The following is a 6,971-nucleotide window of genomic DNA, read 5'->3' on the forward strand; positions in this document are numbered from 1 at the left end:
TTCCATGATGTTCAATGCTTCTTCTGACACCTCTTGTACGAGAACAACTTTCAAAGCTTGTTCTTTGAGCAGAGATAAGCAAACTGTTCTGAGCGATTTCCTCCATTTCTGTTATTTTTTGCATTTTGTTTTATGGTTTTCATGTGACATCTTTCTTACATTATCTCCCGCTATTTTTCTATATTTTTTTATTTATTTATGTTATGTCCATGATGATTATTTCTTCTTCTGACACCTCTTGTATGAAAACTATCTCTTGAAGTTGTTCCTTGAGCACATGCAAGCGACTATCTGACCTATTTTCTATAATCTTTTTGAGGTTTTAACTGAATTACCAGTTTGTTTTCCAAGTGTTATTATTTGGAATATTTGTTTGGGCTAATGTTTGTTGGATGGAAAGATGTAACATCTTGTGCCATGTTTGTGTTAAGAAAAGGATTTTTGTCATTATTTTTCTTCTATTCAGTTTAATTTTCCTTTCCCTTTATTTCTTTTAATGATTGGGGAAACAAAGGGCATGATAGAAAAATATGAGTTTTAAAAGATTTTGATTGAGAAAATGGGAACAGAGAAATCCTAAAGAGAGTATATCATTATCCCATTTTTAATTGGTTGTGGTTTAGTTTATTGTATATTTTGCAAATGGTTTTTTAGTGTGTCTCTCTTTTTTATAATCTGTTAGGCAAGTGGTTGTTTAGTATTTCTCTGTACTGGTTTATGAAATTTTTGTTTTGTCACCTCTTGTATAAGAATGATCTTCTATAGATCGTCCGTTGAGCAGAGATAAACAATTTATGATCCATTTCCTATTTTTTCTTTGTTCTATTTTTCTTTGTTTAGTCTTTTTGCTTCCTTTGCATAAGTGTTTGTGTTTCCCTAATTAGCTTCAATATTCATTGCAGTACATTACTTGCACACTTTATTTCATCGCATTTCATCATTAGATATATCATCAACAGTTTAGTTGTTTTTTGCATTGCATAAGTGTTTGTGTTTCCCTAATTAGCTTCAATATTCATTTTAACACAGTGTTTTTTACAGATTTCTCAACGAAACTCGCTTGTGCCCCGCCACCCGTGGTAAGTAAGTGACAAAAACAATGCAAATCGGGTAAATACCCGTGGTGAGTAAGTGATGCAAGCGCATCACATGTTATTTAATTTATTGAATGTAACACTTTATTGTTCACACACTCACTTAGTTGTTGATATCTAGGACTGCTTTGTTGGAGTTCGGAGATCATGCTGAGCATGATTTTAATGTATGAATATGGAAGTGTTCTTATTTTTGGAGTACGGAGTCCATGCTATGCATGGTAGTAGTTAGTGGGATATTGAAGTGTGTTTGCTGCAGGTACATGTTTGACATTTGTTTGATATGAATTATTTCGATGTATTGCAATGTTTGATGTGATTGTATCCATGCTTACATGTAGTTACTTTCAATTTGATTATGTCTTCCATGTGAAATTGTATACTGAAAGCATGCTTCAAATGAATGTATCGTGTCATGAATAGTTTGCACATGAAAATATTAAATTATCAATGCATGCATCATAATTCTTGTGATTGTGTGACATCATATATTGCATGATAAATTTGATATTTTCTTCATCATAGCATTCTGATGGTTCTCTTTTAACTGGTTAGGATACTATTCGTAACATCATACGACAGAATGACTGCAAACCGTGAATGGATGTACCGTAGGATAGTGGACAATGAGTTATCGCATGAATATATGGATGGTGTTGACAGTTTTATTGAATTTGCAATGGCAAGTCTCAGTACGGTAGATCCCACAGGTCAGATTAGGTGTCCCTGCAAGATTTGTAAGAATAATCGATTTGTAGAACCTCATGGCGTTAGACATCACCTATACAGAAAGGGTTTTGTGAGTGATTATCAGAACTGGACGTTTCATGGAGAAGAATTTAGAAACGATTTTGATGCACAGGTGAATGTGGTGCACGATAATCCATATACGAATTTGATATTTGATGCCGCAGGAACAGAACTGGGTTCTGCTATGAGTTCTAGTGATGTAAGAACTGCCGTAGATGAAGAATCACCAAACGATGCAGCTAGTAGATTTTATGATTTACTTAAAGATGCTGATGAGCCACTTTAGAACGGTTGTGAGAGTCACACTATCTTGTCTGCAGTTCTTCAACTAATGAATTTGAAGTCCGAGTATAATTTGAGTCAATCATGTTTTGACCGTTTGTGCATGATTGTGAAGAGTATGTTGCCTAAAGATGAAAAATTGCCACAAAATTTCTATCGTGCGAAAGTTATGGTCAACGCTCTAGGTATGGGTTACAAAAAGATTGATGTTTGTCCAAATCACTGCATGTTGTATTTCAAGGAGCAGAAAAACGACATATCATGCCCGTCATGTGGGCATCCTCGGTTCAAGCCAAAGATAAGAGGCAATGGTAGCACGAGATCAAAGGAAGTTTCATACAAGTCGCTCCGCTACTTTCTTATCACTCCTAGATTGCAGCGATTGTATATGTCTTCAAGGACAGCTAAACACATGAGATGACATGCAAATAAAGTTCGACACGATGAAAACAAGATCACGCATCCTGTTGACGCTGAAGCTTGGAAGCACTTTGATCGTACTCATCAGAACTTCGCAATGGAAGTGCGAAATGTTAGACTCGGTCTATGTACAGATGGATTTAATCCATTTGGGGGTAGATCAACTCCATACTCATGCTGGCCAGTATTTGTAACTCCATACAACCTTCTACCAAGCTTATGTATGAAACGTCCAAATCTTTTCTTGTCTCTGTTGATCCCTGGTCCGACCTCACCTGGCCAAAATCTTGATGTATATCTAAGGCCATTGATTGATGAATTAAAAGTACTGTGGGATGACGGTGTTACCACGTATGATGCCCACAAAAAACAAAATTTCAACATGAAGGTCGCTGTTCTATGGACAATTAGTGACTTCCTTGCATATGGTATGTTATCTGGTTGGAGCACACATGGGAGGTTGGCTTGTCCGTACTGCATGGAGGATTCCAAAGCTTTTAGATTGAGGCATGGAAGGAAGCCTTGCTGGTTTGATTGCCATCGTCGATTTCTACCCAGCGATCATCCGTTCCGACGTCAAAAAAATGCATTTAAAGCAGGCACAACTGAAACGGAAGGTCCATCCTCAAGATTGTCCGACATAGAGATTCTAAGAAGATTGTGATACTTTCCAGATGTATTAACAGATGCCCGCAGTCCTACACCCTTCCGTGGATTTGGAAAGGATCACAATTGGATGAAAAAATCTATTTTTTGGGAACTACCGTATTAGCCGACCCTATTGATACGACATAATTTGGATGTGATGCATATAGAGAAAAATGTGTTTGATAATGTGTTCAATACAATAATGAATATTAAAGGAAAAATGAAGGATAATCCGAAGGCCCGTATGAATTTAAAATTAATATGTAAAAGACCAGAATTGGAACTCAAAGAGTATAATGGCAAAGTACTGAAACCAAAGGCTAAGTACGTGCTCGGACCTGATCAAATAAAACATGTATGTCAATGGTTGAGACAACTGAGATTTCCAGATGGATATGTCTCTAACATTGCTCGGGCTGTGAAGATTGACGATGAACAGTTATATGGGTTGAAGAGCCATGATTGTCATATCTTTATGCAACGATTGATACCCCTAGCATTCCATGATATGTTAGACAAACCTATATGGGGGGTATTGTCTGAGTTGAGCGGATTTTTCAGAACATTGTGCGCATCGAAGGTCGTTGTATCAGATGTAAAGAATCTCGAGGACTCTGTCATCACCACTGTTTGTCTGTTAGAAAAGATATTTCCGCCAGCATTTTTCGATGTTATGGAACATTTGATCATACATCTGCCATATGAACTAAGGGTTGGTGGCCCTGTGCAATATCGATGGATGTACCCATTTGAAAGGTATATGTTTTTTTATATTTGTCTCTTTAATGACAGATATTTAAAATTTGAAATGTATATTCTTGTCAGATGCATGTTCGAGTCTAACCAGACCTGACCCGTACAAAAGCACGACCTGACTCGGTTCAGCCCCATAACCAAATGGGGATTGAACCGAGTCAGTAACCCTCACCTTGAATGAGACCTAAGCCAGCTCCGACCCCCGATTGGGTGTCAAACCCGGCTTGAGTCACTAAAGAGGTCAATACCCAACAAAATACAGGACCGAATCGGTCCCTATACAGATGACCGAACCGGCCCAACACTGATGGCCGAATTGGCCCGACCAACTATCCTGGTTGAGCCCTGCCAAACCATTCCATGCATAATGGCCGAACCGCTTGTGCCTAATGGTCAAACTGGTTAGTGATGTTGGCTAAAAACCGAATCGATACCTAACTGAATGGCCGAATTGGCCCAACCGATCTGAGTCAACAGATGGACACCGAATTGTCCCTTGTCAAATGGCCAAACCGACCTAGGATGTCACACTGCCTGACTTTCGAATTAGCCCTGGGTCACCGATCGACTGAAGCACCTGAAGACTGAGCCCAATGTTGAATCCCGCTGGCGGACGACCAATTTGGATTCTGATTCCCATCGGCAGAGGGCTAAACCAAACCTCAGTAACAGCTGGCCTACGAAGGTCACCGTCAATGGCCAAAAATGACACTAAGTTACCGTCGAACCCAAGAATGCCTGGACTGAATGGGTGCCCGCCTTCACCGTCTGGCGATCTGAGCAGGCAAGCGCCCGTTCTGCGATCGGACTTGTGAAAACTTTTCCCCCCTTCTCAGATAGCTTGATGAGGGAAAGCATCAACCATTCGATGAATTGAGCGATCGATAGCCCCTCCCACCGTCCGACGAACAGGAAAAAATGGGGGAGGGCCCCATCCGATCAACAGAAGGGGGCCCTTCCTGCTTGGTCCACTGAAGTGGTCCGACTAACCGAAGGGGGAAGGGTCTGTCGACCCTTCCTGTCCGACAAACCGAATAGGAGTAAACCCTTATGCTAGTCGGCGGCCAACCTATGTTCAAAAGAGGGAGGGTCGATCGGTCCTCCCTGCGCCCGAGCACATCCAAATGGCATGAGAAGGGCCGATCAACCCTCCTCCGCCCGTGCCCTGACACCGATAAAAAATAAAACATCGCCACCAACAGAAAAAAACATCAAATATATATTAAAATCGAATATTTCAATGATTCAATAAGAACAAACCGCTTTGATACCAATTGTTGGATTTTGAATTCACCGAAGAAACTAAATAGATCATTAATCTTGTTCGCGCTAAATCGTTAAAAAGAACAAGCAAAAATCAAATCTTGATGCGGAAGCGTACCTGAATCCATTAGTACTCCGGTAGATCTGTGACGAGTATGATCTTCCAGAACCTTTATACGTGGCTTTGCTTTTCTCTAAACCTTATGAGAGAGGGACAACTTTTTCTTGGTGATGATGGGGAGCCTTAAAGAATAACCACTATATATGGTTTGACGATCATAACTTAATTGTAACCACCTTAGGGTTTATTTTTAATTTAGCCCATCATAAACATTGAAAATTGACAGATAAGAGCACATAAGGTCTCTATACATAATAAGACCATACCATATCAGATATCACATGGCCCAACCGTATAAGATCACATAATATGGGCCTTAACCTTAGACAACCTATAACGTGTGATTAAACATATTTAGGCCCGCACGATTTTTCACAACATAAGGACCCTTTTGTTTCATCCAAAATGGTGGTCAGGGAGGCCTCATTTTAAGGTGAAAGTGGGTGTCTTTTTCGCTTGGGATGAAACACTCATCCAAGTGAGAAAGAAACTGTGGGGCTCGCTCGCACATTAAATGGTGGAGAACCATTTCGCCAGCAAAATCAAGTCGCACCCCCTAGCCTCCCTTTCTCTTGAGAAACGACTTTCTATCCATTTTCCCTCTTTCATGACAAAAGGGTGTTCTGCCATGGTGTATTGTAACAAGCAGCTTCTAAGGGTGCACTTGATTGTGTGTTTCGTGCATTGCATGGGATGCAGCAGACATGTGTCCTCGGAATTCATGGAACACTATTTTTTTGCACCGACCCCCTCCCCTGGAACAGCGGGGATGGTACATTTAAATAAAAAAACAAAAAACAAAAAATAAAATCCTGTTCAGGATAAACTGGACAGTGTGTACTGGACAGGACCACTGTCCTATACGCCCTGGACAAATTGTTCTATCCTAACCTGAACAAGGAATCAAACACACCTTAAAGGTGCATTTTTATTTTTAATAACCTGAAGAAACCTCACCTCACACGTAGTGCTGACTGCAGGCGAGTTTGAAAGCAAAACAAGTGCCCCCACCCCTAGACAAGACTTTCTCTACCTACGGTCGCCGTGCCTGCAGGCGCGTTTGAAAGCAAAACAAGTGCCCCCTCCCCTAGACGAGATTTTTTTCCCTTCTCTTTTAGGAATTTATTCTCCCTAATAACGCAAAAAAAGGATGACTTTTTTTTTTTGGCTTATCAAACGCAACGTGGGGTCCACTCGAGATGAAAACTTAAAGTCTCACTCCACCAATTTCTCTTTTTCATGCTTTCAAACGCGCCTCATAAGGATCTAAGAATTAAATGAGAGTGACTCCAATGACTTGGTAAGCGGTTCTATAAGTTCATGCTAGTCAACATTTTAGTGATCTTTGTATGATAATGTTCATGACTTTGGTGATCCTAGTCAATTTTGGGCTAGTCAATATTCAAGTCAAAAAGGAGAGCTAATTTCCAGCAAATTTCGAGGGGGGCCGAGTTGAGTGCGAGTCACGTTCCCATGAAGCTCTCCCCTCGATAGGGATGCAAACCAGTCGGATCCAAAACAGTTAAATACATGGGAGAGTGGGATCCGGAACAGCCAAAAATTGAAAAATTAACAACCATCTTGGATTCCCATTTGGATCCCCAAGATTCGACCCATTTGCATCCCCACTCTTCGAC

The 6,971-nt window shown here is 40.4% G+C and overlaps 2 non-coding genes across 2 annotated transcripts; both read left to right on the forward strand.

Annotated features, from left to right (window-relative positions):
• LOC149815130 (small nucleolar RNA snoR1) lies at positions 1 to 95 on the forward strand. Its single transcript, XR_016428149.1, has one exon. It is a non-coding gene; the product is annotated as a small nucleolar RNA snoR1 (small nucleolar RNA).
• A 110-nt stretch (positions 96 to 205) lies between these two features.
• On the forward strand, positions 206 to 296 carry LOC149815131 (small nucleolar RNA snoR1). Its single transcript, XR_016428147.1, has one exon. It is a non-coding gene; the product is annotated as a small nucleolar RNA snoR1 (small nucleolar RNA).
• Positions 297 to 6,971: the final 6,675 nt, after the last annotated feature.

This window comes from Nuphar pumila, chromosome 15 (assembly GCF_984573655.1).
Source record: "Nuphar pumila chromosome 15, dmNupPumi1.hap1.1, whole genome shotgun sequence".
Classification (NCBI taxonomy): domain Eukaryota; kingdom Viridiplantae; phylum Streptophyta; class Magnoliopsida; order Nymphaeales; family Nymphaeaceae; genus Nuphar; species Nuphar pumila.